Source organism: Scyliorhinus canicula, chromosome 13 (genome assembly GCF_902713615.1).
Source record: "Scyliorhinus canicula chromosome 13, sScyCan1.1, whole genome shotgun sequence".
Taxonomy (NCBI): Eukaryota; Metazoa; Chordata; class Chondrichthyes; order Carcharhiniformes; family Scyliorhinidae; genus Scyliorhinus; species Scyliorhinus canicula.
Genome location: NC_052158.1, coordinates 27,823,274 through 27,836,411, shown reverse-complemented (window position 1 = coordinate 27,836,411; position 13,138 = coordinate 27,823,274). Strand labels below are relative to the sequence as shown.

General features: G+C 47.2%; 3 non-coding genes across 3 annotated transcripts; all 3 read right to left on the bottom strand.

The window, feature by feature from the left end:
* Positions 1-8,523: 8,523 nt before the first annotated feature.
* LOC119976843 lies at positions 8,524-8,687 on the bottom strand. The gene has a single exon (XR_005463022.1). It is a non-coding gene; the product is annotated as a U1 spliceosomal RNA (small nuclear RNA).
* Positions 8,688-10,595: 1,908 nt separating this feature from the next.
* Positions 10,596-10,759, bottom strand: LOC119976916. Its single transcript, XR_005463072.1, has one exon. It is a non-coding gene; the product is annotated as a U1 spliceosomal RNA (small nuclear RNA).
* Positions 10,760-12,666: 1,907 nt separating this feature from the next.
* Positions 12,667-12,830, bottom strand: LOC119976819. Its single transcript, XR_005462999.1, has one exon. It is a non-coding gene; the product is annotated as a U1 spliceosomal RNA (small nuclear RNA).
* Between the last annotated feature and the right edge of the window lie 308 nt (positions 12,831-13,138).

Sequence of the window (13,138 nt, the reverse complement as noted above, 5' to 3'; positions counted from 1 at the left end):
AATTCACCAAACTTTAATCAGGACACCAAATGGCTCTTTTGCGGAGCGGACTGGAATAGCTCCGAATTGGTATCCGGTGGGAGGAAATAAAACCCTTCACGCGTTTGAACCAGCAGGAGGCGCTGGTTTATATTGATCAATGCCGGGGTTACTCGGGACAGAAGCCAAAAGGTGGAAGGGAATAGACAAAGCCATACGGAGGCCAGGTTGCACAGTGAGAAAATACAAGGTAATCCACGCCGGCAGCAGCAGCAACAGATATGCAGTGTTACCTCAGTGGTAAAAAATTAGAAATTACAAAGGGACCTGGCTGTCCTTGACCAGAAGCCACTGAGGTCTAACATGCAGGTTCAGAAAGCTATTAGGTAGGCTAATGGGGTGGTAGCCTTTATTGCAAGAGCATTTAAGTACATGGGCAATGAGGTGTTGCTTCAATTGTATAGGAGTTTGGTTGGACCTCACCTGGTGCACTGCGTACAGTTTTGATCCCCTTACCCTAGTAAGGATATTATTTTCACAGAAGGAGCGCAACGAAGATTCACGAGACTAGTTTGGGGATGGCGGGACTGTCTTATAAAGAGAGATTGGCTAACTGGCCCTGTATTCCCTCCGGAGAATGAGAGGTGATCTCATTGAAACCTACACAGTGCTTTAAGGAATAGAGAGGGTAGAGGCAGGGAAATGGTTTCCCTCGGGGATTCTGGAACCAGAGGGCACAATTTCAAAATAAGGGGAAATGCCAGTTAGGACCAAGATGACGAGAAATATCCATTCACAGAGGGATGTGAGTCTTTGGAATTCTCCACCCCAGAGGGTGGTAGGTGTTCATTAATTGAGAATGTCTAAAGCAGTGATTGAGAGGTTTTTGATCAACAATAACCTAAAGGGGCATGTGGTGTAAAAGGCATGATCACAGTAAATGGCAGATGGGTTGAATGGCCTGCTCATTTTCCTAGGTTCCTGTTAAACTAGCCTGTGGGCCACTAGGATGTGGACTGCCTGGATCGAATCTCCCCCCCCCCCACCCCACCCCACCCCACCCCAAATATTGTTTCTGCATAAATTTGAAAAAGGTCACCTGAGACCATTTCCAATTGAAAATTGTAGGGAGTGCAATAAAATGTAACTTTTCTCCCCACGCAGCATGTTGCTTTCTGAGATACCTCAAACTTCAGATGTCTATGTCTACAATGTACATTCCATGCCAGCGATACAGTTGGATGGCGGGATGTTGTACCTTTTTCTTTTACTCTGTCTTTTCCGTGGCTCTGTTCCAATTATGGCAATCAGTGAGTTTGCCTTCCTTTCTTTTGATATCTATGTTCTAATGCTCAGAGTCGCCAGCTATCAAATGATACCACCACAAGGTTCAACCGGCTATCAATCAAAGTGTTAGTTAGTTCAAGGTCAAGGGTACTTTATTCGCACACAATTAGTCATGCAACATAAACATTACTAGTCAACTACACCTATCGACTAAGACAACCTGTACTTAACTTCGGGCATCCGGATTAGGTCAGAGGGATAGTGACGCTGTTCAATTCTGGATCTATCGAGTCTGAAGGAGTAACTGCTGCTCCGCTAGGCTCCTCCATCTGGTAGTGAGCATTGAACTTGGACTTGCTTCTGGTATTGCTGCAATTGGAAATGATCGCGAACGGGGCACCAGGCCCAAGAGAGGACGAACATATGGTGAACCCTTCTTATACTTAGGGGTTTTCGCGCTCTTTTTGGCGGTCCTTCACTTTGGGCCCCACTAATTGGGTGATCCCTGATCACTGTTCGATTCCTAACCAATTAGTGGGCGGGGGAGGGCAGCACGGTAGCCTAGTGGTTAGCACAGCTGCCTCACGGCGCTGAGGTCCCAGGTTCGATCCCGGCTCTGGGTCGCTGTCTGTGTGGAGTTTGCACATTCTCCCCGTGTCTGCGTGGGTTTCACCCCCACAACCCAAAAATGTGCAGAGTAGGTGGATTGGCCACACTAAATTGTCCCTCAATTGGAAAAAATAATTGGGTAATCTAAATTTTAAAAAAAATAAAAAAAAATAAAAAATAAGTGGGCGGGGTCTGGATGGCTGGGCATGTCTCAAGCAGTCACTCAACCCCGTTGTTTACGGGTCCCCTGAACAGGGAGTGGCGCTAAAATGTCTGGGACTGTACCGGTCTGTCGAGTACCAGTCCTTTGTTCTGGTGGAGATGGGCCATCCAATGCTAATCGGCCCATCAAAATGCTAATTGTTCAGAGTTTCGATACCGTCTGGACTTCTTGGTTGCAAATATACATTTTCAGGCTCTGAGCCTGCCTGAGACTTGGCTTGTCCATTTTACCCGCTAGGCTTTGCGAGTTTCTCTGTCCCTAGTTGTCAGTGGCCACCCCAAATGGCTACAGGGGAAAGCTTCAGGGGTCAGCTTCATCTTGGCATTTTTAAGGGTGATAACTCAGAACCATCTTTATACAACATATACTGCTGCCTCACTGCGCCAGCTACCCGGGTACAATTCCGGCCTTGGGTGACTGTCAGTGTGGAGTTTGCATGTTCTCCCCATGTCACTTTGGGCATGATCCTTTAAAACAGAGATGAGGAGAATTTCTTCAGCCAGAGGGTGGTGAATCTGTAGAACTCTTTGCCGCAGAAGGCTGTCGAGGCCAAATCACTGAGTGTCTCGAAGACAGAGATAGATAAGTTTTTGATTAATAAGGGGATCAGGGGTTATGGGGCGAAGGCAAGAGAATGGGGATGAGAAAATATCAGCCATGATTGAATGGCGGAGCAGACTCGATGGGCCGAGTGGCCTCATTCTGCTCCGGTGTCTCATGATCTTATGCCCTCTGGGTGCTCTAGTTTCCTCCCACAGCCCAAAGATGTGCGGGTTAGGTGGATTGGCCATTATCAATTGTCCCTCAGTGTCCAAAGGTGCACAAACTAGGTGCGGTTATGGGTTACAGTGATGGGTTGGGGGAGTGGGCCTAGGTAGGATGCTTTTTCAGAGGGTTGGTGCAGACTCGATGGGCCAAGTGGCCTCCTCCTGCAGGATATTATGATATATCAGTATAATATCCGGGGTGACCAGGATAATACCAAGGGATTCGGGACCTCAGTTACATTGAGGCAGTTAAGCTGAGAGCTAACAGACATGCAAAATTATGTAGGGGTTGGATGGAGAAAATAGGAAGAAAATATTTCATCTGGCAAGTGCGATGGTCACCAGATTTAATACATCTAAAATGATTAGCTAAATAGAGGGAAAAGAAGAAGAAATATCTCCCTCCATACTTTTGCTAAAATCTGAAAGGCACTATGGGAACCATGGAGTCCGAGGGTGTTTAAAAATTCATTTACAGGATGTGGCCATCACTGGTTTGGTATTTATTACCCATCCCTAGTTGATCTTCAGAAGGTGGTGGTGAGTTGCTTTCTTGAACCGCTGCAGTCCTTGAGGTGTAGGTATACCCACTGTGCTGTTAGGGAGGGAGTTCCAGGATTTTCACCAGCGGCAGCGGAGGAACGGTGATATATTTCCAAATCAGGCTGATTAGTGGCTTGGAGGGGAACTTCCAGGTGGTGGGGTTCCCAGGTATCTGCTGCTCTTGTCCTTCCAGATGGTCATGGTGGTGGGTTTGGAAGCTACTGTCTAAGGAACCTTGGTGAGTTACTGTTGTGCATCTTGCAGATGGTATGCAAGGCTGCATGTTCGTCGGTGATGGAGGGTTTGAATGTTTGTGAAAGGAGGAACAATCAAGCGGACTGCTTTGTCCTGGCTGGTGTCGGGCTTCTTGAGTGCTCTTTGAGCTGCACTCATCCAGGCAAGTGGAGAGTAATCTGTTACACTCCTGACTTGTGCCTTGTAGATGGTGGACAGGCTTTGGGGGTTCAGGAGGTGAGTTACCCACGGTAGGATTCCTGGCCTTTGACCTGCCCAGGTAGCGACGGAATTAACGTGGCTGAATGTTTAAAGTGGTAGATAGCATCCCAGTCAAGCGGGTTGCTTCGTCCTGGACAGTGTCAAACATATTGACGGTTGCTGGAGCTGCATTCATCCAGATAAGCCGATAGCATGTCATGACATGTAGATGGTGGACAGTCCATGGGAAGTCAGGATGTGTGTTACACAATTCCCAGGCTCAGAACATAGAATTCCTGCAGTTTTTGCACTGACCATTATTGAACCAAGGCTGTAATGAGGTCAGGAACTGAGTGACCCTGGCTGGTGGAGCCCAAATTGAGAGTCGGTGAGCAGGTTATTGCTGAGTAAGTGCCGCTTGATAGTACTGCTATTGACTCCTTCTATGACTTTATTGATGATTGAGTCTATACTGATAAGGGGGGGGGGGGGGGGGGGAATTGTCCAGTTTGGATTTGCCCTGCCTTTTTACAGGAAATTCCTGGGTAATTTTCCACATTGCCAGATAGATATCAGTGTTGCAGCTGCACTGGATCAGCCAGGCTAGGGGTTATCAGGTTCTGGAGCACAGATTTTCAGTTTGATTGCCGGAATGTCAGGGCCAGAGCCTTTCCTGTATCCAGTACGTTCAGCTGATATCACCTGGAATGAATCGAATTGGCTGAAGACTGGAATTGTGCTGCTGCGGATCTATGGAGATGGATCATCCAATCTGCACTTCTGGCTGAAGATTATTGCCAATACTTCAGCTTAATCTTTGGTGCAGATGTGCTGGACTCTACCATCTTTGAGGCTGAGAATATTTCTGGCGCCAACCCCCCTACCCCACCCATTACCCCCACCCCCCTCCTTAACCCCCCCCCCCCTTATCTCCACCCCCCCCCCTCAGTGAGTTGTTTAATTGTCCACAACCATTGAGGACTGGATGTGGCAGGATTGCAGAGCTTTGATGTGATCGGTTGGTTGTGGCATCGCTGAGCTCAGTCTAACACATGCTGCTTATGTTGTTTGACTTGCAACTAACTAATTGTTTGTTGTAGCTTCACCGGGTTGATAGGTGATTTGTCCTTTGGCTGGCGTTGCTAACTGTTAAATTAGTTAATAGCTAATTGATGATGTGAATTTGTATTTTTGCAGCGTGATAGCAGGGTGCTAGAAGGAGTCTGGGGAGTGGGCAAATTACGGGAGGAAAGATGGTTGGTGGGATTTGCAGAGATCAAAATAAAATGTGAGGGAGAGAATTGGGTGGGGTGAGGGTTCATTTTAAATGAGGACTGTTGGGGAGAAATGTAGTTGTGGGTGATTTTCAGCAGTTTAATAAAGTGTGTGCAGAAATAATTCTATTGACAATGGGAGGACAATAAGAGGTGGGATATATTGATGGGAGGAAAGATGACCTAAGTACACACACGAGGAGCACTGTCGTGAACAATTCATGATGTGGAGATGCCGGCGTTGGACTGGGGTGAGCACAGTAAGAAGTCTTACAACACCAGGTTAAAGTCCAACAGGTTTGTTTCAAACACGAGCTTTCGGAGCACGGCTCCTTCTTCAGGTGAATGGAAAGGCTTGTTCCAGAAATGTTTATATAGACACAGTCAGAGATGCCCCGGAATGCGAGCACCTGCAGGCAATCAAATCATCAAAGATGCAGAGAGAGAGGTCTGCTTTTTTGCATCTTTGTAGAAACTGAATGTCAGTGTCTATATGCGCGATCTTCCTGGAGATCCTCTCCACTTTGAGCCGGCAGTTTGCGGTGTCAATGGTAGCCATGATGTGGAGATGCCGGCGTTGGACTGGGGTGAGCACAGTAAGAAGTCTTACAACACCAGGTTAAAGTCCAACAGGTTTGTTTCAAACACGAGCTTTCGGAGCACGGCTCCTTCTTCAGGTGAATGGAAAGGCTTGTTCCAGAAATGTTTATATAGACACAGTCAGAGATGCCCCGGAATGCGAGCACCTGCAGGCAATCAAATCATCAAAGATGCAGAGAGAGAGGTCTGCTTTTTTGCATCTTTGTAGAAACTGAATGTCAGTGTCTATATGCGCGATCTTCCTGGAGATCCTCTCCACTTAGAGCCGGCAGTTTGCGGTGTCAATGGTAGCCATGATGTGGAGATGCCGGCGTTGGACTGGGGTGAGCACAGTAAGAAGTCTTACAACACCAGGTTAAAGTCCAACAGGTTTGTTTCAAACACGAGCTTTCGGAGCACGGCTCCTTCTTCAGGTGAATGGAAAGGCTTGTTCCAGAAATGTTTATATGGACACAGTCAGAGATGCCCCGGAATGCGAGCACCTGCAGGCAATCAAATCATCAAAGATGCAGAGAGAGAGGTCTGCTTTTTTGCATCTTTGTAGAAACTGAATGTCAGTGTCTATATGCGCGATCTTCCTGGAGATCCTCTCCACTTTGAGCCGGCAGTTTGCGGTGTCAATGGTAGCCATGATGTGGAGATGCCGGCGTTGGACTGGGGTGAGCACAGTAAGAAGTCTTACAACACCAGGTTAAAGTCCAACAGGTTTGTTTCAAACACGAGCTTTCGGAGCACGGCTCCTTCTTCAGGTGAATCACCTGAAGAAGGAGCCGTGCTCCGAAAGCTCGTGTTTGAAACAAACCTGTTGGACTTTAACCTGGTGTTGTAAGACTTCTTACTGCATTCCATACTTACATATCCCTCTAGCTACAGAACAAACGTTCTTTACTTCCGAGAGTCTCTGTTTTAATTTGCATGCTGCCCTGAAAAGGCAATGGACCGTCCTCCTACAGGGTTGTCCGGAATTCGGATAATCGCCAGTGGTGGGGCTGTTCCCTTAGCTCTCACGCTGACTCACTCCACTGACAAGACAAGGGGGAGTCACGATGTACCTGCCAACACATTGCTGATTTCAAAACAATCCGTTCATGGGATGTGTGGGCTTGGCTGGCAAGGCCAGCATTTATTGCTCATCCCTAAATAGCTGTCGGACAGCCCTCTTGGATCATGGTAGTCCATGTTTTGCAGTTGCTCCCACAGGGAATTCCAAGATATTGACCCAGCGACAGTGAAGGATATATTTCCAAATCAGGATGGTGGGTGACTTGGAGGGGAATTTCCCAGTGGTGGTGTTCCCATGTATCTGCTGCCATTGTGGTCGTGAGTTTAGAAGGTGCTGCCCAGCCAGATGTGGTGAGTCCCTGCAGTGCACCTTGTAGATGACACATACTGTTGCTGCTGTGCATCGGTGATGGATGGAGTGAATGTATGTGGAAAGGATGCCAATAGAGGAGTCTGCTTTCTTCTGGATGGAGTTGAGCTTTTAACCAGTGCTGGATCAGCACTCATCCAGGCAAGCGGGGAGTGTTCCGTCATATTCCAGACTTGTGATGGATAGGCAATAGGGAGTCAGGAAGTGAGTTAGCCGCCACAGCCTCTGACCTGCTCTAAGGCCCATAGAACCATAACATTCATACAGCGAAAGAAAAGGCCATTTGGGCAATTGAACCGTAGCGACCCTTGGAAAAAGCACCACGTCCACTCCTCCGACCTATCCCCCCTAACCTACACTTGCTTGGACACTAAAGGACAATCCACCTAACCTGCATACCATTGGACTGTGAGAGGAAACAAGAGACACCGGGAGAAAGTGCAAACTCTATACAGGCAGTCTTCGAAAGCCATATTTGAAACGGGATCCCGGGTGCTATGAGGCAGCAGTGCCACCGTGTCCTGCTCTTGAAGCCACATTATTTATATGGCTAGTCTTGTGCAGTTACTTGTCAATGGATGTTAGAACCCCAAAATGTTGAGGGTGGGGGATTCAGTGATGGTAATGCAGTTGAATGTTGGGGGGTCGATGGTTAGATTCTCTCTTATTGAAGATTGTCATTGCCTTGCACTTGCGTGGAGCAAGCCAAATTGAATAGAAACGAAATGGGATGGCAGAGGTCCAATCTCGAGCATTGCTGGAGGATAGGTCTGTGGAAGCCCAGTAGGAAGCACTGAACGGAGAGATCATAAATGTACAATGTAGTCATGTCCACGCCAAAAATAAGACTGGTGCTTAAATGCACATGGATCTGCAGATATAGTGCTCTAAACTACAGGGCTAGGGATTGGGTGCAGTAAGAATGGCACCCAGGGGTCTTCATGTTGGCATGAATAAGTGGGCCGAATGGCCTCCTTCTGTGTTGTGATTCTACGATCCTAGGACTTGCTGCAGATGCAAGTGGGCTGCTTCTGTGTCTGAGTATCCGTGAATGGCGCTGAACAGCCTGCAATCATTATTGAACATTCCCACAACTGACCTTATTATGGAAGGAAGATCGCGCATATAGACACTGACATTCAGTTTCTACAAAGATGCAAAAAAGCAGACCTCTCTCTCTGCATCTTTGATGATTTGATTGCCTGCAGGTGCTCGCATTCCGGGGCATCTCTGACTGTGTCTATATAAACATTTCTGGAACAAGCCTTTCCATTCACCTGAAGAAGGAGCCGTGCTCCGAAAGCTCGTGTTTGAAACAAACCTGTTGGATTTCAACCTGGTGTTGTAAGACTTCTTACTGTGAACAATTCAGAACAAGAAGAAACATGGTGCAGCATTCAGTTATTCGGACAATTTTATTTTTGATTTGTAATTCATGGGAGAGCACAAACACAGCCCCTCAATATCACAAATTTTGCTGTCGGGCATCCCGCATTTGGAGGCATCGCAGGCGTCAGCACACCCGAAGTGCAATGGGCTAACCTCGTCCTGGGCAAACCACCTTCTTGATCATGGTTTAACCTCTGCCAGACAAGTATGCCTGAAAATTCTCAAACCCTCCCCTCCTACATCATCTACTACCGTTCACAGTCACACTAACTGAGTTTTCAAACTCAGAACCTCACCCTGTTCATAATGTATTTCCATTCTATACATCATCATTCTTCATAAAACTACAGACTTGCATATCCGTCAAGCCAAAGACCGAAAACTTTGTTTGAGAGAGTCTCTTTATATTTACATATTGCCCGAAAAAGGAAAGGACTAGCCCTCCTGGAAAATTGTCTGCAATACGGATAATCGCCTGCTGGTGGGGCTGTTCCCTTAGTTGTCAACCTGACTCACTCCACTGAGAAGACAACGGGACGATACATCTGCCTGGACTTTCTTGCTCCGAACCTGATAGTTTGCTCTTGAAAAAATCACCGCGGGCCGGATGAAGAAGCACAAACAGACCGGATCTAACCCCCTCCCCCTCCCCTTCCCGCCCGCCTCTGGTGCTGCCCACCAGAAGGGAAAATCACAGCTAAATTTAGAATCCAAGGGTATCAATAAAACCCTGTGAGAGCTGGTCTTGTGCACCTTAAAACGGAACTCAAGTATCCCTGCTGCCAGTATCCATGATTTGCACTGGGAACTGAACATTTGGAGCTGTTGTTTTCTTCTTGGGATAGATTCCCCACACCTCCTCTGGATGGTGAGATTTCGCAAATCCCCCCCCCCCCCCCCCCCCACACACACACTCAGGACATTTGGAGTGGATTGCTTTGCATGTCACTCCCCAAAGAATTGCAGTGGGTGCCACTGTGTGGAGCACACGGCCGGAAGTAAAGAGAAGTAAACAGACAGTTATTATTTGGGGCTGAATGGAGAGCTTGCAGTTAGCATTCCAAATGTGTGAGGTGATGCATTTTGGGAGGGCTGACAAAACAAGAGACCACACAATAAACAGTGGGACGCTAAGATGTACAGAGGGAACTTGTGTGTGCAAATGATTGAAGGCAGTAGGATAGGTAGATAGGAGGTTAAAAGGGAATGCTTGTCTTTACTAGAAATGCATATAATATAAGAGCAGGAAGGTTATGTTGGAACTGTAAAGAACACTGGTTAGGCCACAGCTGGAGTGCTGTGTGCAGTTCTGGACACCATATTACAGGAAGGATATGATTGCACTAGAGTGGGTGCAGAGAAAATTCATCAGGATGTTTCCTGGGCTGGAGTGTTTCAACTATGAAGAGAGGCTAGTGAGGCTGGGTCTGTTCTTCTTAGAGCAGAGAAGGCTGAGGGGGGACCTGATCAATGTGTACAAAATTATGAGGGACATGACTAGGGTAGATAGGAAGAAACATTTTCCCTTTGGAGGAGGGTCAATAACCAGGGTCCACCGATTTAAGGTAAAGGGCTGGAGATTTAGAGGGTATTTGAGGACAATTCTTTTTCACCCAGAGGGTGGTTGTAAATGTGGAACTCATTGCCTGAAAGGGTGGTAGAGGCGGAACCCTCAACATTTAAGAAGCATTTAGATGAACACTAGAAACGGCACGGCATACAAGGCTACGGAACAAGTATCCAGCGTGGTACAGGGGCGCTGCAAAGAGTCCGGCGAGTGGGCAAATGGTGGGAGGAAACATGTTTGGTGGGATTTACAGAGCACAAAATTAAATGTGAGGGGGAGAATTGGGTGGGGTGTGGGACACTGTAAGTGCGGATTGTTGGTGGAAAATGTAGTTGTGGGGTAATTTTCATGCGGTTTAACAAAGCGTGCAGGGAAACATAGTTGTCCATTGAGAAGGGAAGCGGTGGACAATGATGGGTAGGCTATATTTGGGGGAGGGGGTAGAAAGACGACCTGAATACATAGATGAGAAAGACGATGTTGGACAATGCATCGTTGTACATAACTGAGCTGCTGAGGAAACACATAGTCTATTTTTAGAGTTAAAAACCAGGGGAGAGCGCGAACGCAGTCCCCCACTACCACAAATTTTGCAGTCGAGTATCCCGCATTTGGGGACATCGCAGGCGTCAGCACACCCGAAGTGCAATGGGATAGCCTCGTCCTGGGCGAACCACCTTCTTGATCATGGTTTCACCCCTGCCAGGTAAGTATGCTTGAAAACACTCACACCCTCCCCTCCCACATCAGCTACTACCTTTCACAGTCACACTAGCTCAGTTTTCAAACTCAAAACCTCGCCCTGTTCATAATGTATTTCCATTCTATATATCATCATTCTTCTTAAAACTACAAACTTGCATATCCTTATAGCCAAAGATCGAAAGCTGTTTGTTTGAGAGAGTCTCTTCATATTTACATATTGCCTGAAATGGAAATGACCAGATCTCCTGGAAAATTGTCTGCAATACGGATAATCGCCTGCTGGTGGGGCTGTTCCCTTAGTTGTCAACCTGACTCACTCCACTGAGAAGACAACGGGACGATACATCTGCCTGGACTTTCTTGCTCCGAACCTGATAGTTTGCTCTTGAAAAAATCACCGCGGGCCGGATGAAGAAGCACAAACAGACCGGATCTAACCCCCTCCCCCTCCCCTTCCCGCCCGCCTCTGGTGCTGCCCACCAGAAGGGAAAATCACAGCTAAATTTAGAATCCAAGGGTATCAATAAAACCCTGTGAGAGCTGGTCTTGTGCACCTTAAAACGGAACTCAAGTATCCCTGCTGCCAGTATCCATGATTTGCACTGGGAACTGAACATTTGGAGCTGTTGTTTTCTTCTTGGGATAGATTCCCCACACCTCCTCTGGATGGTGAGATTTCGCAAATCCCCCCCCCCCCCCCCCCACACACACACTCAGGACATTTGGAGTGGATTGCTTTGCATGTCACTCCCCAAAGAATTGCAGTGGGTGCCACTGTGTGGAGCACACGGCCGGAACTAAAGAGAAGTAAACAGACAGTTATTATTTGGGGATGAATGGAGAGCTTGCAGTTAGCATTCCAAATGTGTGAGGTGATGCATTTTGGGAGGGCTGACAAAACAAGAGACCACACAATAAACAGTGGGACGCTAAGATGTACAGAGGGAACTTGTGTGTGCAAATGATTGAAGGCAGTAGGATAGGTAGATAGGAGGTTAAAAGGGAATGCTTGTCTTTACTAGAAATGCATATAATATAAGAGCAGGAAGGTTATGTTGGAACTGTAAAGAACACTGGTTAGGCCACAGCTGGAGTGCTGTGTGCAGTTCTGGACACCATATTACAGGAAGGATATGATTGCACTAGAGTGGGTGCAGAGAAAATTCATCAGGATGTTTCCTGGGCTGGAGTGTTTCAACTATGAAGAGAGGCTAGTGAGGCTGGGTCTGTTCTTCTTAGAGCAGAGAAGGCTGAGGGGGGACCTGATCAATGTGTACAAAATTATGAGGGACATGACTAGGGTAGATAGGAAGAAACATTTTCCCTTTGGAGGAGGGTCAATAACCAGGGTCCACCGATTTAAGGTAAAGGGCTGGAGATTTAGAGGGTATTTGAGGACAATTCTTTTTCACCCAGAGGGTGGTTGTAAATGTGGAACTCATTGCCTGAAAGGGTGGTAGAGGCGGAACCCTCAACATTTAAGAAGCATTTAGATGAACACTAGAAACGGCACGGCATACAAGGCTACGGAACAAGTATTCAGCGTGGTACAGGGGAGATGCAAAGAGTCCGGCGAGTGGGCAAATGGTGGGAGGAAACATGTTTGGTGGGATTTACAGAGCACAAAATTAAATGTGAGGGGGAGAATTGGGTGGGGTGTGGGACACTGTAAGTGCGGATTGTTGGTGGAAAATGTAGTTGTGGGGTAATTTTCATGCGGTTTAACAAAGCGTGCAGGGAAACATAGTTGTCCATTGAGAAGGGACGCGGTGGACAATGATGGGTAGGCTATATTTGGGGGAGGAGGTAGAAAGACGACCTGAATACATAGATGAGAAAGACGGTGTTGGACAATGCATCGTTGTACATAACTGAGCTGCTGAGGAAACGCATAGTCTATTTTTAGAGTTAAAAACCAGGGGAGAGCGCGAACGCAGTCCCCCACTACCACAAATTTTGCAGTCGAGTATCCCGCATTTGGAGACATCGCAGGCGTCAGCACACCCGAAGTGCAATGGGATAGCCTCGTCCTGGGCGAACCACCTTCTTGATCATGGTTTCACCCCTGCCAGGTAAGTATGCTTGAAAACACTCACACCCTCCCCTCCCACATCAGCTACTACCTTTCACAGTCACACTAGCTCAGTTTTCAAACTCAAAACCTCGCCCTGTTCATAATGTATTTCCATTCTATATATCATCATTCTTCTTAAAACTACAAACTTGCATATCCTTATAGCCAAAGATCGAAAGCTGTTTGTTTGAGAGAGTCTCTTCATATTTACATATTGCCTGAAATGGAAATGACCAGATCTCCTGGAAAATTGTCTGCAATACGGATAATCGCCTGCTGGTGGGGCTGTTCCCTTAGTTGTCAACCTGACTCAC